The sequence below is a fragment of the Mirounga leonina genome, unplaced genomic scaffold (genome assembly GCF_011800145.1).
Source record: "Mirounga leonina isolate KUSES-001 unplaced genomic scaffold, KU_Mleo_1.0 Mir_128, whole genome shotgun sequence".
Lineage (NCBI taxonomy): Eukaryota > Metazoa > Chordata > Mammalia > Carnivora > Phocidae > Mirounga > Mirounga leonina.
In genome coordinates, this window is record NW_023270320.1 from 6,990,457 (window position 1) to 7,016,384 (window position 25,928).

General features: G+C 40.7%; 1 long non-coding RNA gene across 1 annotated transcript in view; it reads left to right on the plus strand.

Moving 5' to 3' along the window:
• LOC118009978 overlaps positions 1-25,928 on the plus strand; it is a 101,339-nt gene that overhangs the window by 65,006 nt on the left and 10,405 nt on the right. The window lies entirely within an intron of this gene.

A 25,928-nucleotide genomic window follows, 5' to 3' on the forward strand; every position in this document is an offset into this window, starting at 1 on the left:
GAAGAAAACAAATGAAAGCATTTGGCAAAAATTACTATCTTCGGAAAATTCCCTCACCCTCTCCTGCTCTAGGCAAAGCCTTTCTTTGTATAATGATGTAGTAGTGCTTACCTATTATAATAATAGTAATACCTCTGCCCATGAAAATTATTAGGGATGTACAGTGAAGAAAACATAAAGCAATAAATATAAATGATATGTAATATTTAATTAGAATGATAACTTATATTAATATATGATTTTACAATTTTAATGCTTTTGTTTATATAAGTTTATTTGAACCTCACAAGACCCTGTTAGTTAGAGATGTCAGGCAAATTATTCCCACTTTACAGATGTGCAAACTGAGAGTCCATGAAGTTAAATGACTTAACTGAGGTCTTTCATTTGGTGAATAAAGGAGACAGAGCTTGAGTCCAGATCTCCGGCTCAGGACCAGGGTGCTGTCCACTGTATCGGGCTGTGATAGAGATCATGAAACATCACTGTGCATATCTCTCATTTCTGTGTCGGACACAGGCAGGCATTTGAGGATCATTTGTTGAACAGATAAATGCATGAATAGATACACCAGTAGGTCTAACAATGTGACTGAGATTTAACATCAACCTGGAAGTCAACAATGTGGGATAATGAACAGAAACGATAAAACATGCTATGCTATATAGGAGAGAAGTGAGATCTGGCCAACCTACTAGATAATTGTTTTTGAGTGAATTCAGTGATCATTTTAAATAACTATGTGGGTGTGGAAGGTCTGTATATACTCATCAAGAATCTTGAACCCACTAGGGATGGCTTGACAAAGGAAATCTTATTGTAGCTCAGAATTTGATTGAAATGCAAGATATAAAATGAGTGAATGATACCCAGGTTGACTCTCCTATGCACAGAAAGGAGCAGAGGGCTGTTGACTGTATCATTGGCTTGAGGGGGCCTTAAATATTTTTCTGTCCAAACTTCATTCTCTCCCCACCCCCCTGAGCCATTTAAATGTATTCTTGAATAAAGGGGGTACCAGGGAGCATTTAGAGGGCCTCTGCCTCTCTAGCTGAGTAGCCAGTGTGTCTTATTCTGGGATTTTGGGGTAGACAGCAACTCCATCAAGGGAAGGTGCTTCCTCCAAGGGAAGACCTTAACTGTGGGTTAGTGAGAGATACCTTAAGGATCTAATAATTCTGATGACTCCATAAGGGGAAAAAGTGACTAGATCCAAGGGTCTTATTATTATTATTATTTATCTTTTGGTTAGTTTCAGGTCTATCTCTGTGTATGTTAAGCACCTAAGTAGTTCTTGGACATAATAGGTCCTCAATAATTGGTGGTTATTCTGGAGATAATGCAGCCAGCTATCAAGGAAGTGCAAAGACATGAATGAGGTTGAAGCCCAGTTATGACACTTATTAGGTGACAAGATAGCTTCCTGTTACAGAGCAAGATAACTTCCTCACAGAGCAAGTTATTTAAACTTCCTAATCTTAAATATCCTCGTCTATAAAAAGAATGGTAGCTAGATGAGCCAGGTTCCATGTTAGGTGTTCTTTTCCTGCTATTTCTTATCATTATGACAACTTTGAATGCTCAGTTTATAGGTAAGTTAACTGAGGCTTGTAGATGTTAAGCAATTGGTCTTAGGCTGTGGTCATTTAGTTAGTGTCAAATGAAGATCGAAACCTACGCTTATCTAACTCTGACACCTGAGCATTTTCCACCTCACAGCACTGCTCGTATAAACTAGAGATGACAAAGATGCAGGATTCTTGTGATGGTTAGAGCCAGTGCTTGGCACACATTTGACACTCAGAATAGTAACTATTATTGTTAATTGTGCCGCACGTGGTACAGGACAACCTATATATTCATATTAATCAGGGTTGGAAGAGCTTTGAGGTACCCTATCCATTAAGAGCCCTGGTTGAAATTTCCCTGTTTGGCACACAGCAGATACCCAGTAAATGCTTGTTGACACGTTAAAGACAGGTGTAATGATGCATGTTAAAGAGCCAGTCATGTCTGAATTTTTAGTTGGATTCTGTTCCTTTCACACCCCCACCACAAGCACACCTCTTTCACCTTTGAAAGTTTGGGAAAGTTTTATGACATACAGTAGGACAAGGAACTATAAGGGGTGGTCTTATCAGAACAGCTGGCCTTTTCCCCCCCTCAAAATACACTGGGAGGGTTCTACTTCTGGCATGGTCAAGTAGGAGCCTATCAGATGAACCACCTCCAAACAGACAATAACTGTAAGCTCTAGACAAAATTCAAGAAGCAGCCACCTGAAGGCACAGTTGACACCTGGGAGAAGGGATAGTGTAGGATAAGTTTCCCATTATTGTGGCCTTTAGCTGCAATCCATCCCACGTGGGGCAGCTAAAACTCCTCTAGGAAACCTGCAATTTTCCTGGCCTAAAGAATCAGATGACAGAGTTTTGGGCAACTGTGGCTGCTAAATATAAACTGTACCCAAATCTCAGGTTCCAGCATGCATGGGGTAGAATCCAAGCAGCTCAGCTAAAAATAGAAGAATCAGACTGAGATTTAAGCTGCCACCCAAGAGACAGAACTGACAATTTCAGCCCAACCAATCTAATCGCCTTAATTGTTGTTATAACAACAACAACTGCAACAGTAGCAATTTCACACTCTTCAGCAGAATGTAACAAAATTCAGAGTACCCACAACACAACATTCGCCATGTCCAGAATATAATTCACAGTTACCCAGTACAGAAAGAGCTAGAAAAATGTGACTTGTTTTCAAGAGAAAGCACAATCAGTGAAGACTGATCCCTACGTGACCCAAATGTTGGAATTAGTAGAAAAAGGATTTTAAATTAGTTGTTATTACTATACTCATTAACATATGAGAAAATATGCCTGAAATAAATGAAAAAATATATAACCTTAAAGAAGAAATAGAAACTGTTAAAAAAGACCAAACAGAAGTTGAAAATAAAATATTTGAAGTAAAAATTCACCGGATGGACTTAAAAGCAGAAGAGATGATGAAGAAATAGTCTGTGAACTAGAAGGTAGATTAATATAAATTATCTATCCTTAAGAAAGAATGGAAAGGAAAAAGAAAAACAGAAAGAATAGAAAGAAATAATGTGAAGAAATAATGAAAAAATATTTCCCAAATGTGATAAAAGACAAATTTACAGATTCAAGAATATCAGCAGGGGCTCCTGGGTGGCTCATTCAGTTAAGCGTACTGACTCTTGATTTTGGCTCAGGTCTTGATCTCAGGGTCATGAGCTTACTTAAAAAAAAAAAAAAAAAGTCTCAGCAAACCCCAAACAAGACAAATATGGAGAAAACAATGACTTGGCACATCATAGTTAAATTATGAAAAACCAGAGGAGAGAGAGAAAATCTTGAGAGCGGTCAGAGCAAAAGGATGCTTTATTTATTTATCTAAAGATTTTTTTTTATTAGAGAGAGAGAGAGAGAAAGAGAGAGAGAGAGACAGCAGGCAGGGAGGGCCAGAGGGAGAGGGAGAGAAGCAGACTCAGCTAAGCGCAGAGCCTGATGTGGGGCTCGACTTGGGGCTCCATCTCATGGCCCTGAGATCATGACCTGAGTTGAAATCAAGGGTAGGTTGCTTAACCAACTGAGCCACCCAGGTATCTCAAAAGGACGCTTTATATATAGGAAGACAATGAGTTGACAGAGGCAAGAAAATCATGGAAGGCCATCTTTAAAGTGCTTAAAAAAAGCCTCTGTCCACCCCAAATTTATAGCTGGTGAAAATATTTTCCAAGAACAAAGGCAAAATAAAGACATTTTTAGCTAAAAGAAAGCCAAGTGAGTTCACTGTCAGCTGACCCGCATGACAACAAATGCTGCAGGAAGTTCTTTGGAATGAAATGATACCAAATGGAAAAGCAGATCTTCAGGAAAGGGTGAAGAACATCAAAAAATGGTAAGTATATGGAGTAAATAAAAAAAATACTATTTTTCGTTTCTTAATTTCTCTAAAATACACATGACATTTATAGCGCATGTTCTAACGTTGTCTTGTGGGCTTTATAACATGAGCAGTTGTGATAAATAGGGCCACCAACCATGGCAGAAAAGATGGGGAGAGATGGTGAACTGACCTATCCAGTGGCAAAGTTTTTACATTTTGCATGAAAAGATACAATGGGAATTCTAAACAGATTGTGAAAAGTTAAGACTATGCATTATAATTACTAGAAAAAACACAAAAAAGAGAATACAAAAAGTTATGGCTCAAAAACAAAGAGAGAAATAAAAGAGACTTATTTTTTCTTTTTCCACTTTCTGCCTGAAATTCATCTTGATTACTAGTTCTTGCTGGGAAAATGGGGAATGCATTCATTTACTCATTCATACATGCATCTAATAGATGTTTGTTGCACAGCCCTTAGATTTTCAAGTACAATATGAAGCCTTGAGGATATTAAAAAAATAGTACACAGTCTTTTCCTTTGAGCAGTTTTGTCCTTCTCCCCTGTGACTTGAGGGAGACTCTTCTGACCTCCATATTGGTGGGGTCTTCAATTTTTTCAAATTTAGGAATAGGGAGAGCAGGGTCCTCAAAAGACCCATATTTCTAGATTCAGGTTATAGTTAAGAGGTGCTCTAAACAGTCTTTCTGCATGGAGAGTATGTTGGTCTCTGATTTCATTTCCAGCTCTGGTGTGAAAAACCTCAATGAGGTGGGAGGGGTGGAGAGCTGAGGACTGTGCCCTTGACTCAGAGTGAGAAGACTAGGCTGTAGTCCTGCCGGTGGCCCACTTAGCTGTGCAACCTTAAATAAATCACTTAGCCTCTCTGAACCTCAGTGTCATCATGTGCAAATTGGGTAGTAATCTCTGTTCTTGCTCTTAAAGGAGATGAATCTAGCTTCTGCTTCCTGAGTTCCGGGTCCAGTATGGCTCAGGGTCCACATGTCAGACTTTAAGAGCTCTTAGAACTAGGTGTTCTAGAACCAGTTCTCCAACTTGAGTCTTGGGGAAGTTGATGGACTATTTTCTTGGAAGTTTATGCACTGATTTTCTTTTCTTTTCCTGTATAGTTTAATTTGGTGGAGTGGAATAAGCATAGGCTTTGGTGTAAGACACACCTGGATTTAAATTTAGCTCTGACATTATACTCTGTTTCCTCATGTGTAAAATGCTTAGAGGGTGTGGCAGAGATGACCAGCTGTCCATCAAAGATTCTTGGTTCTTCCTATAGCACAGAGGATTTCTTGCCGGGAGCTGCCCAGCTAGGGCCAAGCGGTGGTATCTAAAAGTCCATCTATAGGGACGCTTGGCTGGCTCAGTCGGCAGAGCATGTGATTCTAGATCTCAGGCTTGTGAGTTCAAGCCCCATGTTGAGGGCAGAGCTTGCTTAAAAAAGTAGTCCGTTTATGAATACCATCTATAAATATTTCTTCTAGATCCAACGTGAGTGGGAGTGACACAGGCTACTTCCAGGCCTGGCCCATTAGAAACCTCTCAGGGGCAAACTTCCATGATCTTTCCCTTTCAGACTTGAGGCAGAACTTAGCCCAAAGAGCTTGGAGCCCCATGGTGAAGACGAGAGCCACAAGACGGAAGGATGCTGGGCCCCCACTACCCGCTTGGAGGAGCACCACCCCACTTGTTAGGGATGATATTCTAGCCTCGTGTAAGTGGGGCACAAACTTCTATTGTGTTGGAGCTATCATACATTTTGGAGTCTGTTTTTACAAATTAATTTAGACAGGGTGAGCTATGTAAAGCGTTATCTGTCACACGGTAGGGTTAAAGGAATAAAAGTGTCCTTCTGCCTGACGACAATATTTTTATCAGGTTGGATGAAGAGTCAACATCATTCTTGCTTATGTGGTATTTTTGTCATCTATGCATGTGACTCTCATTTTCCAAATAAACCCAAACAGTAATAGCAGTCTCCCTCCTGGAATCCCCGAGGGATAACTTAGTCCTATGCAGGAATGGGAGAACATGTGGCTGAGGGCATTTCAGAAGTATCAGATGGCAATGGGACGGGCAGGTAAGATGAAATGAAACTCAAAGCAAGTACTTCCGTTAAAGCAGCAAATGTGCTTGGGTCATTATCAGACAAAGAGGCCCAGGACATGTGTGGGGAAGCTGTTTTCCCTCAGAAGACTTTCAGTTAAGTGAAGTCCTCATTGCTGTCTCTGAGAAATGTATGTTCAGTCACTTGCCCAGGAAGGACAGCCTTTGACCGTGATGGCAGCGCAAGTACGGAGCTGGGAGGATGGAGGACTGCGCGGCACACTCCGGACACCCAAACCCGCTGATCGCCTCCATCCGGGGGCTCCCCTGCAGCCTAGCCAGACTGAGGCCCGTGCGTCGCAGGTGAACGTGGTGTTTCTACACTCACCGATGTCTGCCTAGGCTCTGGCGCCAGCCTGGGCAGCCTCCCCCCACCCCCCAACGGAGCTTTGCTCTCCCTAAGCTCATGAGGTTACCCATGACCGCTCCAGAGGGGGTTCATGGCCCCTGGGCCTGGGGACCTCCCCGGGCTAGTTAGGTGAGTGGTGGTTACTGCCCCTTGGGGCTGGGCCTGCTTCTATTCCAGCACACAAGGTGAGCCTCCGAAAACGTGGAATTTGATTCCACAGATGCCAAATGGTGGGCAGGCGGCATTCCACCACCAGGCCGGGAGCAGGCTCTGTGGTAGAATTTGGAGGGGTCGTGAAGAGGCCTGGAGAAGTGGGGATCTTCCGGTGCAAGAAGACAGGGCACTGGATGGGAGAGAGAGCAAAAGGGAAGGAGGAGCTGACTGCTGAGGATGTGAAAGGGATGGATCTGACTGGGGTGAGGGGCGGTGCTGAGGAGCAGGGGGTTGTGGTGGCCAAGGTGAGTGGTGCCCGATTCCGGAGGATTCTGAAAGCCAGGCAGAGAAGACAAGGGGTCAGCATGCTTCTCAGGCTGGCACACGAAGGGCACCTTGGAGGCAGGCTTCTTTCCCAGCCCAGCAAACTCCCACCTCCCCCAGGATGCCGAGGACGGAGCCGTGTTGGGTGCTCACGGGGCCCGGGGCTGGCCCCTCGGGTGGGGGGAGCCGGTCAGCTCATCCTGCCGTACCGCCCAGGGTGGCCATGCAGCGGGGGCCGCCCGTTCCGCTCAGCACGCTCCTCTCCAGCTCTGCTCAGCTCAGCTCCCCGGCCCTCGCCCGCGCCCAGGCCAGCGCAAACCATTTCTCCAGGCGGAGAGGAGGATGGGGTTCGGGTCTGCTCCTCTCCGTGCTGCTTCCCAACGCAGCCCTGCCTCCCTGGCTTGCAGCCCTCCAAGCAGAGCTTTTCCCTCCCTCCCCGTCTCTCCCACCGAGTGGACCCGCCCAGCTCGCGCTCGGGAGCCTCCCTGTGCGGTGCTTTAGTGCGTCCTGCTCAAGAGGACTCGGGGCTTCCTCCACGCCTCCTTCTTCTAGCTCACTTCTGCTTGACTACCTTGCTTTTGTTACCCCAAGTCTCTCTCTCTCTCTCCCTTTCTCAATCTCTTTCTCTCTCTCGCCCCTTACAAATGGCTTTGCAGCAGCCCGGGGAGTGCACGGCCGCACCAATAATGTCTCCATGGTTCCTTGTTAGCTGCACTCTAAGCAGGAAAGTGACTAGGCCTGACAATATAATTTACATCGCTGTATAAAACTATCTGTGGAAGCCAAGCTAATTTGTGCCAGATTAGGCTATTTGTCTCAGCCACTGTCTAGCAGCACAATCTATCAGAGGGCTGTTTTCAAATATCGCTTTTCAAGCGTGCCCTTGAGAGGCAGAAATTGATTGGGATCTCAGAGAGCAAAATTACAGCAATAACTTAAAAGAAACAATAATTACTGAATCATACCAGTGTCAGCACTCTGCAAAACACGAAATAGCCATCAAACCCCAATCCAATATATTCTGGAGCGAATTTATTGAATGGAAAAAGCAGTTGAGTGAGGGTTTTTCTCCCCCTCCTCCCCTTCCGCTGTACATATGGTTATCTCAAAACCGCAAGTGAATGAGTCGATAATTCTTGTCATTGACTGCTCCATTTTCACCGAGTCAGAGGAGATCCATTAGCTGCCTCCTGCTGCACGGACTCCCTCTCCCCTCTCTTTCCTCCATCGCCTCTATTCATTTGCTAGTCTCTGCTCTTCAAGCAAACAAACATGTATAACTAATCATCTGTTAAAATGCAGAGGGCCCCTAATAAATCTCCGCAGCTGAAATACTTTAATGGGTAATTAATTGATCCTGTTCCAGAGGAGTAATAAGATAATAAATTAGACAATATTTCACTCAGTCGTGTCAGGCTCCTGGCTAATGGCACTGTAGGGCTAAGCTGAAGGATAATAAATTAGCCAGAAATTAACTGCTAAGAGCTTTCTGCAGAGAAATCGGCTGACAAGTGAGTCACGCGTGATTCAGGGCCCGATCGGGGTTGTGGCGATCTCCAAGAAGGCGAACCTGGGCTTTGGGTGGGGGACCCGGGGAATGGGGGGGGGGTTAGCTTCCCCACTGGGGAGAGCCTGCCGCGCAGAGCTGAGAGTTTGCCCCGCTGACCCAGGACCCTTCCTCGCACACCCAGCGGGTCCCTAGCAGCTGGAAACTCATGCACCTGCACATGCGCACTCTTGAAAATAGTTTTCTCCCACGCCCTTGGACTCAACGAGTTTTTATGGGTTTCGCTCACTCTGACCAGTATGGGGTCAGAACACCTGTAGCCCCCATGCTCTGTCAGCTGCTCCCTAAGCAAATAGAGAATGAGCCTTTGTGGAAAAGAGACTCATGGTCTGTCCAGGGTTTCACAAAAATTAAGCAGAAAAGGGTGTAGGGAGAAACGGCAAGAATTACATTTTGCAACGGGTAAGAAGTATTTGTTAGGGGGCAGGATGGAGAACAGGTCTTGGTTTTATTAAGGAAGTCAAGTGAGGTGATGCCGATTAATAGGCAAGACAAGAAAGAACTTGACCTGGAAGGTCAGGGGGGCCTTTGCTTGAGAAAACGTGAGGTCAGTTTGTCCGTTAGGAAGGTCGGGGGGCAGAAGTGGGAGGTTGGAGGGGAAGTCAGTATATAATAAAGCATTGGGGATATGAGGTCTTTTGAAGTCTCCCCTGGTCTTACAAGCTATGTGACCTTGTGGAGGTTACTTAACTACCCCGAGCTTTGGTTTGCTCATCAGTAAAGCAGTGTTAGGATGAATAAATGAAATGCATATGAGATGCTTCTGGTTCTGTATCTCGCCCACAGGACGTGCTCTATTAATGTGAGTTATTATATCGTGGGCATGGGGGAGGTTATAATGGACAAGCAAGGGAGGCAGCACCCAAGGAAATGAGGGGGCTAGGCAGTGAGAGACAGCAGGCTGGTCCTCTTGGAATAAGGACCAGGTGCCCTTCCCCTCCACCAGTACTCACCTCCTGCCAGACCTTTCCTGATTGCTGTGGCACACAGGGGCGGATTAATCTTCTGAGTCATGGTCAGTATGGCAGGATGGGTGGAAGGCATACGCAGAGTTTGATTATTTAAATGAGAAAATGTATGCAGAACACATGGTCAGGGCTCCTTAGCATTACATTACCAATAGCAGCATTATTGGTATTCCTTGCCTGGCGTCTCTCGGCTCTTCATTTTTCTGGGTGGTGATCCACCTGGGAATGGGTCCGGAAGACAAGCCCTCGTAGAATCTCAGATGGAACCATCTCGGGCAGCCCCAGTGCTGTTCTCCTGAGGAGACGCTGGGCATCCCCGAGGACCCAGAGCCCAGAGGGCCACCAGCAGAACAGGATCAGCTAAAAACTGCACTCTGCCTATGTACAAGCAGCAGGTGCTTTGAAGGAGACGCGGCAGGGTGAATTCGCTCCTACGGCAAGGATCCATGAACTGACATTTGTTTTAAAAATAAACATGTGCTATTTCATTCTTTGTTCTTTTATTGCTGGCTCCCATCAGCCTTTGCTCCCCCTTCTTCCTTTGTCCCTGAGACCTCAGAGCTGGAAGACAGGTTGAGAGCCCCTGGCCTGCCCTCTGTCCCAGGCCACTCACCCCAGCCTTGGATTGCACAGGCCCAGGAATGGCTGAGCCCGGAGGCCCACTTCATGTGTTTGAATCATTAGAAAATTCTTTCTCTCAAAGGTCCTAGCTGGGCCCTGTGGGGCAGCTCTTAGATGATTGATAACCATTATATGACCCCTAAAGCCTCTCTTTTTCAGGCAAACTTGCTTATTTCCTTTAACCATTACGTACATCCTATTTTCCCTTATTTTTCTTGTGAAATACAACACGCACAAAGAAAAGTACCTCAAACGTATATGTATAGCTTGACTAATAATTATAAAGTGAACACCCATGGATGGTAAAATTTTGGTAACTTTCCCGAACATGCTATTCTAATCAGAGCACCCCCTCCCCTCCCTCCATAGTAACCACTATCCTGACTTCTGTGAAACCCATTTCACCACGTTACTTCCTAGATCTATAATTTATATATTCATTCCCAAACCATAGGGTTTAGCTTTGCCAATTTGAAATCTTTGTATGAAGGAAATCATGCTGGAGGTATTCTTTTGTGCCTTCTTTTTGCTCAACATTATGTCAGCGAGATTCACCTTTGTGACTTGTTGCTATATCTCGTTCATTCTTGGCGATATATACGTTGTATACATTTTATATGTATATATTGATATAAAATAATTTATTGATGATTTCACTCTATGAATATGTTGTAATTTACAAAATGAGTTTTAGAGTTGTCTCCAGTTTGGGGCTGTTACAGACAGTGCTGTGATGAGCATTTATCTCAGGATGCACGGGAATGCATTTCACGACGCTACACCCCGAGGATGGAATGTTGGATCATCGGGCATGCACATCTTCAGCTTGATCAAACTGGTGTCCAAAATGGTTGTATTAAGTCACAACACCATCAGTAGAGTGTGCTCGTTCCCATGGTAGACCTGAAGGTGGGCTGCACAGACCCTTCTTCCAGGGCGACTTGCTGACCTGCTCAGCTCCTGCAGGGCCTGTCTCCACCGCAGAGCTGCCTTTGCCCAGGGACCCGCCCTTCCCGGGACAGCCTGGGTCCCAGGGCTGTGGGTAGGAGAAAAATGGCGGGGCCATTCTGCATCACTGTGGGGCCAGTCTGATGAGCAACACTCACTCCCGATCGCCCCATCAGAGCTTTGTCAGGCCTGTGCCTTAGCGACTTTTTTTTTCCTGTTTTTTCCACCATCCTTTTATTATGAACTTCTCCCACACCGGGCTCCACCTCAGAGCCTGCTTCTTGACAACCCCGTCTGCGACCGTTCCTGCGGCTCCTCATCCTTGCCAAAATTTGATATCAACAGACCTGGTATTTTGCCAGTTTGGTCCATATTTAAGGCGCTCTCATCGTGGCTGTTTTCTTTAGTTACAATTTCAGAAATCAGATTTATTGAGGTATAAGTTACATACAATAGAATTCATTCTTTCAGAGTGGAGTTTGATGACTTTTGACAACTGTATACCATCATGGGTCACCACCACCATCAAGACATAGAACATTGTCATCACCCTCAAAACTTTGCCCTCAGTCCCCTCCCCCATCATGGATCCGTTTTCTGTCGCTATAGGTTTGTCTCTTCCAGATATTTGGTAAACGGAATGATCCAGAAAATACTCTTTTCTGCCTGGTTTCTTTTAGTTACTTAGCAGAACGCTTTTACAATTCATCTGTGTTGTTGGATGTTAGTAGTTTGTTCCTTTTTACTGCTGAGTGGTATTCTGTGTATAAACAGATCACAGTTTATCCATTCTTCTGTGGATGGGCATTTGGAATGTTTCCAGTTTTCGGCAGTGTTTTTTTTTTTTTATTTTTTTTAAAGATTTACTTATTTATATTAGAGAGAGAGAGAGCACGTGAGTGGGGGAAGGGGCAGAGGGAGAGAGAGAATCATCAAGCAGACTCCCCTCTGAGCATGGAGCCCGATGCGGGGTTCGATCCCAGGACCCCAAGATCACGAGCTGAGCCGAAATCAAGAGTCAGCTGCTCAACTAACTGAGCTACCCAGGTGCCCCTGGCAATTACTAACAAAGCTTCCAAGACATATGCTAAATTATGTAGGAGTGGCATTGCTGGGTCATACAGTAGGTATAATTTTGACTTTATAAGTCAAACCACCAACCAGCTTTATACACAAAAACCACAGGAACCACAGGAATAATTCAGGTTGGATTAAAGAAACCACCAAACAGCTTTCTAAAATGGTTTTACCATTTTGCACTTTTCATACCATTAGCCTGTGAGAGTTCTGGTTGCTTCACACCCTTGTGAGCACTTGGTATATTCTGTCTTTTTAATATTAACCATTGTAGTGTATGCTGTGATACCTTGTATTTTAATTTATATTTCCCTGGTGGCTAATGATGTTGAACATATTTTCATATTGGTCATGTGTTGGCAAAATCATTCATTTCTCATTGATCTACAATGATATCTCTGTCATCTCTCAAAAATCCGTACATGGAGGTCCATCCCTGCATTGATATTATAAAACCTTAATAACTGAAGATTTATGATGTCTTACTATCTGGTAGAGCAGGTCCTCCCACCTTTTCTTCCTCATCTGGAGTGTTTTGCTTAATCTTGTCTTTTTGCATTTTTGTATAAATTTTAGAATCAACTTGTCAAGTTCTAAAAAAATTTTGTTGGAAGTTTGATTTAAATATTACCACATCTACAAAACAATTTGGGATTATTTAAACCTTCATAATATTGACTCTTACAGTTAATGGATATAGTGTAACTCTCAATTTAGATCTTCTTCGAAGTCTCTTGACAAAGTTTTATAATTCTCCCCATAAAGACTCATTCTTAGATACTTTGCTATAAATGGTTACCTTTTAAAATATTTCATTTCCTGTTGCTGGTAGATAGGGATACTTTGAAAAGATTTTGTTATAATTTTAAAATTACAGACAAGTTGTAAGGACGGTACAAGGAATTTCCATATATCTTTATACCAGATTCATCAGTTGTTTACATTTTGCTCCATTTGCTTTATCCCATAAAAATATATGCATATTTATAAATATGCATGTATGTATGTGTATGTATATGTACGTACATATATATATGTATAGACTCCAAAATTATTATATTAAATTACAATACAATGATGATGTATGCACGTTCCTGTGCTAGACCTGAAGGTATGCTGCTGCACAAATTCCCCTTCAAGTTTTTGAAATATATTGAGCCTTGGTTTATTCTGGCGAATGTTCCATGTGGCTTTGGAAAAGTGTATATTTTTCTGTCATTGGTGGAGTGTTCTATAAATGATAATGAGATGAAGACGGTTGGTAGTGTTGTTCAGATCTCCTATATTTCTATTATTTTGTTTAGTTGTTCTATGGTTGCTTAGAGAACAGTGTTAACCTTCAATTTTCATGGATATATCTATTTCTTCCTTTATTTTGTGCGTTTTTGCTTCATGTATCTTAAAATTCTGTTATTAAGTGCATAGGGATTTACGATTGTCATCTCTTCCTGATTAATTGATCTTTTAATCGTTATGAAATGTCACTTTTTATTTCTGGTAATACTTCTCTTGAAATCCATTTTATCTGTTATTAATACAGACTCTCTAGCTTTCTTATGATTAGTGTCTACATGGTATATCTTTTTCTGTCATCTTACTTTCAACCTATCTGTGTCTTTTCATTTAAAACACATCTCTTATGCACAGCAGATAGTTGAAACGTACTTTTAAAATCTAGACTGTCAATCTCTGTCTTTTAATTGGAGTGTTTAGTCAATTAACATTTAATGTAATTATTGATATGGTTTAATTTAGCACCACCATTTGTCATTTGTTGTCTATTTATTCCACTTGCTTTTGCTTTCTTTGTTTTTCCTTTCCTGCCTTCTTTTGGGAAAATCAAAGCCAAGACTCCCTCCCTCCTTTGTTCCTTTCTTCCGTCCTTTCTTCCTTCCTTCATGTTTGCCTTCCTCTCTCCCTTTTTCCTCCTCCTCCTCCCCCTTTCCTTTTCCCTTGCCTCCCTTTCCCACCTTTCTTTCTTTTGTATCCTTAGAGGTTTCTGTAAGGATTAAAATATGCATCCTCAACTTATCAGAGTATTTTTAGAGTTAATATTTTATCCCTTCACATAAAATTTGCATCTTGCAAGAGTATATATTAATTCTTGCTCCTGAGTCCTTTGTACTATTGATGCTTTATATATATTACATCTGCATATGTTAAGAATCCCATAATACAGTGTCATATTTTGTTTTAAAAAACAGTTACATACTTTTAAAAGGATTTTAAAAGAAAGAAACAAAAATATACTCTGTTATGTTAATCCACTATTAACCTTTTTTGGTGCTTTTATTCTCTCCAGTAAATCCTAGTTTCATATGGTATCATTTCCTTCCAATCTAAAGAACTTTTTACATTTCTTATAGTTCAGGTTCATTGCTGGTTAATTCTTTCAGTTTTCTTCGTCCTAAAAATTTTAGCAGTTTTCAGTTTTGAAAGGTATTTTCATTTGATTTAGAGTTCTGGGACGATAGATTTTTTTTTTTTCCTTTTGAACATTTAAAGATGTCTTTACATGGTCTTCTGGCTTACATTGCTTTTTTTTATGAGAAACTCAGCCATAATTCCTATTGTTCGTTCTCTGTATGCAATATATCATTTCCTTCTGCTTTCAAGATTATCAATTTATTATTAGTTTTCAACATTTTTACTATAATTCACCTACATGTGGTTTTCATAGGAATTATCCTTCATAGGATTTGCTGACCTCCTTAGTAGATGTGTAGATTTATGTTTTTAACATAAATTTGGGAAGTTTTCCTCCTATTTCTTTAAATATTTATTCTTCTCCAGTCTTTTTCCCCTCTCCTTCTGGGACTCTCATTACATGAATGTCAGACTTCTTGATAGTTTCCTGCTGGTCATTGATATCTTAGTCCTTTCTCAAAAATGTTTTCTTCTTTTTTTCTTCAGATTTGATACTTTCTAATGATTTATCCATAAGCTTGTTGGACCTATCTTCTACTGTCCCCAATATGCTGTTAAGACTATCTAGTCATCTTTTCATTTTAGATACTGTAATTTTAATTTTTTTTTAAAGATTTATTTATTTATTTGAGAGAGCGAGAATGAGAGAGAGTACACGAGAGGGGGGAGGGTCAGAGGGAGAAGCAGGCTCCTTGCTGAGCAGGGAGCCCGACGCGGGACTCGATCCAGGGACTCCAGGATCATGACCCGAGCCAAAGGCAGTCGTTTAACCAACTGAGCCACCCAGGCGCCCCTGTAATTTTAATTTTAAATTTTCATTTGGTCCTTTTCTATGGTTTCCATTTCTCTGTTGAGATTCCTATCTGTTTGTTCATTATGAAGTTAGCTCCCTAAAGTCTTTGATTATATTTATAATAATTTCTTTAAGTTTTTTTTTTTTCTGTTAATGCTAACATCTGGGACGTGTAGAGTTTGGCTTATATAGACAACATTTTTTTTTTTCTTGACTTAGGTCACATTCTTCTGTTTATTCCTCCACCCCCCCAATGTCTAGTAATTTTTTTATTGTACGCTAGACTTTGTTAATGATAAGTTGTACAGACTGCATATCCTTTATCTTCCTTTGAAGAATGTTTATTTTTTTCTAGCAAGTAGTTAACTTGGCTGGACTGAAACTCCAAACTGTTTCTTCTGGAGTAGGCAATATTGAAATCCTTGCTCAGGCTCAGTTCTTTCAGCCATGCAGCTGTTGTTTCCCACTGGTCTCCTGAGATTCTTCCCCATATATGTGAAGTTCAGGGGTTGGTCAAGGATTTAGGTGGAATTATGTGTAGATTTGGAGGCTTTCCTCATGCTCCACTCTTTTCCAGAAGTTTCATTTTATTTTTCAGCTGCTGTGGAAGCCCAATTCCTGACTCTTTAAGCCAGTAAGCCAGAAGCTTTCTGTTTGACATCTAGATGTCTCATGTTCTATAGACCATAGAGTATCCTCAGGCAAAAACAGACTGAGGACAATTTCCTTATTTCAAAGTTTGATTCTTCACCAGTTTCTGACTGCTTTTGGTTGCCCTCTATACCCTTAAATAGTTGGTTTTTAAGTATTTTATAAATGTTATCTGTGGGAATGTTAGTCCAAAAGAAACTACTGTCTTATTTCAGAGTGGTTTGTATCATTGATTTTTGTATCTTGATTTTATATATATATATACATACATATATATATGAACCTTGATATTTTCTTGTTAATTCAAAGAATTAATTTGCAGATTCATTGAGATTTTTTAATGTACACAATAATACTATCTGTGTATAATGACAGTATTGTTTCTTCTTTTCTTCAGTATCCCTTTTATTTCTCTGTTTTGCCTCATTGCATGGGCTGGCACCTCTAATACAATATTGAAAAGAAATGGTGATAGAAAAATCTTTCACTTGGTACATATCTCAAAGGGAAAACTTTCAGAGTTTAACCCGTAGGTACTATATTATCTATAATTTTTTAAATAGATAAACTTTATCATACCAGAAAAATTACTTCCAAGCACTCAAAGTATTTAAAAAAAATTATGAATGGACATTAAATTTTATCAGGTACTTTTTAAAAATTCATCTATTGAGATTTTTGGATTATATTTTCTTTAACATGTTATTGTGTTGGGTTGCACTAATTGATTTTCTAACATGTAATCAACTTTGCATTTTTGGAATAAATCCAATTTGGTAAGATTTATTATCCATTTTTATATGTTGCTGGATTCATCTTACTAGCATTTTGTTTAGGATTTTTGTATCTATGCTCATGAATGAAATAGAAATATACTTTTCTCTATACAATCCTTGTTGAGTTTGATATAAAAGTTATACTATCTTCATATAATGAGTTAGCAAAAGGTTGTGTATAATTGGAATTATTTTTTCCTTGACTAATTGGTAGCACCTGCCAATGAAACCATCTGGGTTTGTAGGTTGCTTTATAGGAATACTTTTGACTTGTGCTCAAATTTATCTAATGGTCAGAACATAAAGGTTTTCTATTTTTCTTGTGTCAGTTTTAGTAAGACGTATTTGTACTAGTTATTAAGCTGCTGCCTTTGATTTCTAAGTATACCCTTGTAGTTTCTGCTCTGTAATGCCAGGATTATCACTCTGCTAACCATCTTTCTTCTTTGTCATCTGTGTTCCTATTAGGTTCTGCAGTAGGGAATTCTAGAAGGAGATTGGGAGGTAATTTTGCTTTGTAACTTACACTCTAGATCTGATGTCCAGAACTTAATTTGACTGGGCACAATAGAGCCTTAGCTTCTTACTCTTCAGGCATAAGCCAGGTCACAGAGCCTGAGAATCTTGAATGAAGGGGAGGCTGGTCTCCCTTGAGGATGAACATGCAACCCTGCTACAACCGTATTCTGCAAATATTCCTCTAAGCCTTTCTCAAAGGGGCCTTTGGCCATTTCCTAGACTTAGTGTGCACTAGGTAAATGGAAATCTTCAGACCTTTCGAGGATTTACTACACACAGAATTGGCTCTGAATTGGCACTGGTAACTGGGTCCCCAAATGCCACTGTGATTCACTATTCAAAGTGGGAACTTACTGTGATCAGGTGATAAATGAAGTTTTGGCATAAATCCATCTCACATGGGTGCATCTCTCAGTGCACCCGTGGATCCTCTCCGTAGTTTTCCTTCTTGTTCCTGAATATATAAAAAGAGTAGACATATTTGGCAACTTGGCAGAAACACCACCTTGGCTCCCCAAACTCTGGAATGAGGGCTATTGTTTGCTGCTGCTCTCTAGTAGCTTAGTCTTACCTTCCACATAAACTGTAAGGTCCTGAATATAGTAAATCTTGGGTAGCTGACTCTATCCTGCCAGGCCACTCCCATTCCCTATCAATGCTTGGGAGTGTACTTTAGTATTAGGTACTCAATATGAATGTATTGATAGGAGCTATGTGACATCATGTCAATATCTTGAAGTGTTTAAGAGGAGCAAACTAACTTGGGGGGTGGGTGGAAGAGAGAATGATGTTCCAGACAGAAGGCAAAATAACTAGCTTTAGGAAAGGGCTATGAGTCCTTGCTCTGGTATTTGCTCTTCCAGGGTCTGAGTCAGGTTCAAAAGTGTATTTATAGATACCTACTCTAATATGAGACATGTTATTTATATTTACAGTTTGAAATCTCATTCAATCTTTATGACATCATTCTGAAGTCGATTTTATAATTTCTCTTTTACTGGTTCTCAGGAAGCTTAAGTAGCTGGTTCTGAGTCGGTAAGTGGCTGGACAGAGGTCCAAACCCAGATTTTTTGATCAAAATATTAGGTGTTTTCCACCGTACCCTAGTTAGTTCTTTAGCAGGCAATTTTGTCTTATTTTTCTTACGCTATAGATGGTCACCTTTCCTTGGAAAAGTAAATACTTCTTGTTTCCTCAGCAATGATAATTTCAGCTACTACCTTCACCTGGGGGGATGGGAAGGAGGAAGAAGAAACTATTTGTACTTTCACCCCTGGGTCATGTATTGACCTGAGATCTCTTTCTTTATACTGTAGATCCCACAAAGATAAAGTCATTTAAACATGACTTTACAAAAGGATTGAGTATAATAAATAAAGGGGAGATAAACCTAGAAATTGATATGAAATCTGATAATCTGCCTAGCAAGAAGTGTTTTGCTCTTCATTGTTTCAGGTTGTCTTACCAGAGAATTTCTCCTTCATGCTTTTGGGCCTTTCTTCATGGGATGTTTGTAGCAAGCCCTCATCACTATCTCTATCACCCCTGCCCCCACCCCTGCTATAGGCCACCTCTAAGATATGACACTGAGGGACAAGTAGGGACCTTCTGGTCCAGAAGGGCTTAGGGAAGGAAGGCCTGTGTCCCAACTGCTTTTTCCTGACTGAAGTTTTCCCAGTTCCTTGGTGATCTGTCTCAACAATGGAAGTGTGACCTTGAAGGCCCAGCTGGGAGAAGCTATTCAAGGTGACACAAGAACGCACATAGCTCATGTAAAATCTACATGCACTCTGCAAAGGATGCAGCATTTTTTTTTTTTTTTGGTACCTTGACACACTCTTTGTCACGATATCCTATAAGGGAAACTGTCATTTCTCAAGGTCAAGGTCATTGAAATGGTGTAGTTTGGACCAGATTCTCCTGGAGCATTAAGTTCTTTCCTAAGAGTAAGTTAAGACATATTGGGAGCTGTACTGACTTTTTAGACCCACTAGTGACCCATTTCTGGCTTTGAAGCTTTGATATAATGGATTTAGGATCAGGATACTCTTTGGCCTTATAGACCATCAGTGGAACTCCATGGTGACCTACCTTCAATGCCCTGGCAGGCCCAAGGAACAGGCAAGGGAATGACAGAAAGAAAGATATGGAAAGAAAAATGGGCAGCAAGGAAGAAGAAGGGGGGAAAAGGAGAGAAATAATAGGAATACATAAATTGACCAGCACTTAGTATAGCATAGGGATGTATTCTTATTCTGGTTAGCTCAGTAAAGACAGAAGTACAAGGAATATGAAAAGTACTGCAATAAGCAAAAACAGAGAGTAAGGGTTGGGGAACAGAGTGTTGGATAAGGAAAATTTTCTGCAGGTAGCATAGCAGTGGTGTTTCAAAGAAAGACTAGAGTTAGCTAAAAAGGGCAGAAAATCCTCCAGGCTGGTGATGGGCCTGGGCAAAGGTGCCAAGGCATGAGGGTATGGGATCCTCATTTAATGTGGGATCCATGTGTGGGTGACTTCCATCTCCATGTGCCTGAATGGTGGCTTCTAGCACTTTGGCAGAGACCACTGGTGGCCCACTCAAACATCTATTCTCCCTTTCTCCCTCATAACAAGTCCTCACTTTTAACAGGACATGTTGCTACCTTTCCTGCAGTGATGTGTGGCTCTGTAACGGAGTGCTAGCCAGTGAGATGTAGGTGGCACTTCTGGAAGGGGGTATTGAAGGGGAATGACTCAGTCTGGAGGAGCCCCTTGTTTACCTTCTGCTTTTCCTCCTTGGCTGTAACACAGATGTGATGACTAGAACTCCACAGCCACCTCAAACCCTGAGGCAGCCTTGAGGATGGGAGTCATTAGCTGGGACAGTGAAACAGGGAGATTGAAACTTCTGTTTTGCTGAACATGGTATGCAAGCTGAGCCAGAGCTGAATTTCTTGGGATGACAGGGTTTTAAAAGGCTATATGAGACAGAGAAACAGAAAGCTCCTAGGAAATAGCTTGGGACCATCCATTGTTACTCAAGAATGCCCCTAAGAGGACTCATGAAGTGGCTTATTGAGAAACATACTCAAGAAAACAAGATCTGTCTCTGGGAATATACAGTAGGTGGGAGAGATTGTGCAGTGATTAAAAAAAAAAAAAAAAAACAAACAGTTAAGACAAGTACAAGTTTCTGTACCACAAAGAGCTGGGATTTAAACCCAGGTCTGTCTGACTCCAAAAACCATGCTTTCCATAGAAAATACAGGAGGAGGCCCATGTTGATTCAGAGGATGGATGAAAGGTGAGATAGTGCAGTCTCATTGGTGTCTTAGACCTTCCTAGATGACATTAGGGGGGCCCAGCTGAGTTCCAGAGACAGATTAATCTCAGGGAATTTCTAGCTAATTTGATAGAATTATTTTCCATAGCTTTTTTGGTTGTTTGTTTTAGTGATAGGATTTCATACTCTGTGTATTCAAACAGCTCTTCCCCCAACCTCCCAACCAAGTTCCTTGGCCTTGCTATATTCCCCCCATAAGTAACCTGGTGAAATCATGGAAGTCCTAAGAGTTTGCCTCAAAACTTCCAAAAGCAGTGAGGGAGTGTCTTGTCAGATATTCTGTTAGGAACTGATGTGTGTGCATGCACACGTGTGTGTGTGTGTGTGTGTGTGTGTGTCTGTAGTGTGTGTGAAATCTATATGAGAGAGAAAGAATCCAAGGAATTAAAAGTCTGCTATGAGAGCAGGAAACCCTGGTCCTTAAAGCCTCTATTTCTGGAGTGCTGGGTGGCTCAGTCATTAAGCGTCTGCTTTCGGCTCAGGTCATGATCTCAGGGTTCTGGGATCAAGCCCCGCATTGGGCTCCCTGCTTGGCAGGAAGTCTGCTTCTCCCTCTCACACCCCCCCTGCTTGTGTTCCCTCTCTCGCTATATCTCTGTCAAATAAATAAATAAAATCTTTAAAAAGAAATAAACCCTCTATTTCTGTTGTTTACTTCCTGGGAGGCAGGATTTGCTATCTTCCACCTCAGCTTGCTAATCAGTTCTGCCAGACCTGTGACTTCTTCACCTTGCAGAAGAGTCTTGCCTGCTCTCTGTCCTTGTTATCTTGGGTCCAGGAAAAACCAAGGAATCAGGACTGGGAGGCTATCCAAGGGCTCCTGGTAACTCACTTTGCAATCATTCTTTCTTTCTACTTTCTTTCATTCTTCCCTTATTCCTGCTTCCATTCTTTGGGTGCTTGTCTTCAAAGGTTGTCTTCTCAGGAAAACTTTCTCTGCTCACCCTGAGATGTCCATCTTGACCTCCGGACACTGCTAATGCCCTTCCCTCTAGTTTTCTGCATAGCATGCATCAACATTTGACATAAAATATATTTGGCCTGTTTACTTTATTGTCAAGACTCCCTTAACTAGAACATCCCTAGCACCTAGGACAATGCCTGCCACATAAACACTCAATAAATATTTGCTGAATGAATAAGTTGATAATGAACGAACATCCCATAGTTCTCAAGTATCTATTGGCAAAGGTATTAGTTAATTGCTATTTTATCACAAACCTCTTTGTGAGGTTTCAGAAGAGAAAACAACCTTATAACTTCTAAGATCACATAAATGAGCACATTGGGAAATGAGAAGAGCACTGGAATGAGAGTCAAGAGACTTAGGTTTGCATTCTGACCATGTAAAGAACTAGCTGTGGACCTTGAAGACCTAATTCAACTCAGTACACCCTTGCCATTCATATATTTGTTGTCTGTGAAGAATCTTAAAGATAATTTGTAATTTTTGTTGAGGCATGAACTTAGTTGGCCTGAGTCTTGGGCAGACATTTCTTAATGAGAACTGTTTGCGCTCAAGGAGTTCACTGGCTAGTTAGGAGATAAGACTTCCACCCACATTGAACACCAAGAGTGTGTGGCAGACAGAGTTCACTAGTCCCAGAAGTATTTCATGTTTTTGAGAGATCCCTGTGTCCTGGGGTAAATTCAGGAAGGCTTCATGTAGGGGAAATGTTTTATTTTTTATTTTTTTTCTGGGAACTATAGAGTTTGCATTGTAGATAGAAGAAAAGATGAAGAGGACAAAATGAGCAAAGTCTTGGAGATGTGAATTAATCTGGTAGTGTCGATGAAGAGCAGAAGGATGGCAATAGGGAATTCCCTCTAGAGGAAGGAACCTATATTGGGCAAGAGTGAGAGAGAAGTTGTACCCAACTGGGGAAAGGCTTAAAATGCCAGGCTGATGAGCTTGAACTTAATGGAACAATATGGAGCCACTGTTGATCTTTTTTGAAATTTTAAAACTTTTAATGAAATATTTCATTTATACAAATACACACGTGTGTGTAATTATAAGGTATAAAGAACAAAATAAAAGCTGTGTACCCCCTATTCTACTTAAAAATTAGAACAAAATCAATACCCCTGAAGCCCTCTGTGTTCTCCTTCCCTGTAGTTATCTTCCTTGTTCCCCAAGAGTGACCATTATTTTGAATTTTATATTCAGAGTATATTGCTTTTGGGGTTAATTTTATTACATACATATTACGCTTTAAATTTGTGTATTATATTTTCTATTATACAATATGTTTATATTATATTTAAACTATATTTAATTTATACACATATTATCATTTGCATTGCCTACAGTTCCTTCTTTCATTGCATTGGTTTCTGGGATTATTTTATTTCTTAAATTAAGTCTTTCAGTGAGGATATCTTGGCAGAAAACTAATTTTTTTAATCTGAAAGGAACTTGAAATACAAATCTTTTGGATACAGTGTTCAAGATTGACAGTTTTCCCCCCCTACACATTGACTATATTCCATTATACTCTGTCTTCCATTGTCACAAGTGAGGAGTCTGTTGCTAGTCTAATTATTGATTTCTTCTTTTGTATTTTTATTTTTGGTAATCAGTCTTTTGGATGTTTAAAAAGATGTTTTAATTGGCTTTGCTGTTCTGTAGTTTCACTACAAGGTGCATAGGTATGCATTTCATTTCATTTATACTGTGTATGGTTGTGCTTCCTTTATGTATAGATTTATGTCTCACATATTCTGGAAAAATCTTAGTCATTATTACTTGAATATTGTCTCTCTTTCAATTTCTGTTTCTATAACTTTAATTGAACATGTGCTATGCCTTCTAATTTCCATCCTTTATGTTTCTTGACCTCTTCTTCATTCATATTTTCCATCTCCTAACTGTATGCTAGGTTCTGCATAAATCATCAGCTTTCTTCCACTTAACTGATTTATTCTTCAGGGGTGTCTAGTCTGATGTTAACCTTTGCATTGAGTTTTTAATTTCAATGATTGTATTTTGAATTTCAATTAAAATTTTTTTCCTTGTCATTTTTGAACCTTTCTTGTATTTTGTTCATTCTCCCAATTTTATCTATTTTCTTTAAACACTACATAGTTAGTTATATCATATTCACTCTCTGATAACCCAATATTCAAATTTCGAGGGGGTCATTTTTCATTTGCTGATGTAGGCTTAAGGTAGCTTGTTTCTCCTTTTGTTTGATAATTTTTTGCTTGAGCTCTTATTTGCTTGAACATAATCTATGGGGTCTGTGTTGAGGACTTTGTTTTCAGAAGGGTTTATATTTGCTTCTGTTTGGCACTGGGTCACTACCAAACTTGGACAACTTTCATTTAATTTATCAGCTTAACATTTCTTTTACATGTGGGTAGTATGAATCCAAATGCCTGACCCCAGTGAAAATAGATCTAGGTTATGAATTTTAAGGGAATATTATTTTATATATATAAAAAATATATAAAGCCACCACAGAGACATTTTTCCTTTGCTAGAAGGCTGTATTTTTTTCTTCAGTTTGTCCTTTCATTGAGGATATAGCTTTATGTGGAAGTCTTGGGTGTAGCGCCTCAACCTTGAATAAGGTCAAGGCCTAGCATCCCATTTCCTATTCATAACAAAGCCACATTAATTAATTAATTAAGGGTTAGAAGATATTATACTTTTAATTTAATTTAATTTTCTATTTAAGTATAGTTGATGCACAATATTATATTAGTGTCAGGTGTACAACATAGTGATTCAACAGCTCTATATGCTATGCTATGCTCACCACAAGTGTAGCTACCTTCTATTACCATATAATAATATTATGATATTACTGACTATATCCTTGTGACTTACTCATTCCATAACTGGAAGCCTGTACCTCCCACTCCCCTTCACTCATTCTGCCCATCCCTCCACATCCTCCCCTCTGTCAACCATCAGTTTGTTCTCTGTATTTATAGGACTAATTCTGCTTTTGGTTAGTTTGTTTATTCATTTATTTTGTGATTTAGATTCCATGTATAAGTGAAATCATATGGTTTTTATATTTCAGTCTGACTTACTTCACTTAGCATAACACACTCCCTAGGTCCAACCGTGTTGTCACAAATGGTAAGATCTCATCCATTTTTATGGCTGAGTAATACAGAAGATATTTTTAGAATGCTTAGTCTGTCATGTTGTCAGAAGTAAAAGTGCCATTGCAGACTCTTATGAAGGGAGATAAAATGAGAAGAAAATGTCCTGAATTAGGAGACATCTTAGTTTAGTCCCAGACACAAAGATCCTAGGAAGCAACCAAGGGGGTAGAGAAAATGTGACAGCAGTGGGAGAAAAGCTGATGAAGGTAAGTTGATTGATGGGTTACTGTTGTGGGCAATTGGCTCTCAATAGGACCCTCTGTGGATCCATACAGAATGCACCTCAAAACTGTCTTCCCAAGGGATGGGCAAGTCTTATATTTATATACCAATTCACATCCCATTGGTGAGGTTGTTCTTTGGGGTGTTAAAGGCCCAGTATCTCTCCTTCTTTGCACACAAGCTAAGCAAGCTCCCAGAACACTACAGAACACCCTTGGGCAGTGAAGCAGAGAGAGGTAGGCTCAGCGGGGAAGATATCAGTGTTCCCAGGAGCTGTCATCTGAGGCTGTAGGTACTCAGAGGTGGGCTAAGGAAATAGGAGGCAGGCCATCAACAATGTCTGCTACAGAAGACTAGAACTGCAGTCTTATTTCTAGATCTAATTATACTTTTGCAAAATACCGAGAACTACAGTGTTTAAGGAAGATTAATACAACAGCAATATAAAATATGGGTTGGCAAACCACAGCCCATAGGGCAAATCTAGCCTGGCATTGTTTTGTAAATAAAGTTTTATTAGAACACAGCCACTCCCATTCATTCATATTTGTCTATGGCCACTCTTACAGTACAACAGCAGAGTTGAGTAGTTACAACAGAGACGGTATGGCCCACAAAGCCTAAAATATTTATTATCTTGCCCTTCATGGAAGAGGTTTGCGGTCTTTGATTTAGAAGGATTGACTAGGAAGAACTCCATTGTTAGGGAGACAAATTTGGGAACTCCTGTAGATTCAAATCTGAAATGAGAAGGGCCATGACCAAAGTCTACACCTAGTGCTTCATTTATGCCTATGCTTAGTACTCTTTGAATTTGGAGAATTAGAGTAAAAGAATTTAAGAACAACTGCAGGGTCTTGAGTCTGGGAGACCCTGAGAATGATGGGATCATTGTTAGACATGAGGAAGTTAAGACATTTTTGGTCGGGGTACGGAGATGGTGAGGAGAGGATGGTAATGAGTTCAGTTCAAGAAGAAGTCATAAGGGCAATGGAAATGTCCGGTTTCTAAGTCAAAATAGAGCGCTAGTTGAAAGCTGGACAATGACTGGGCCA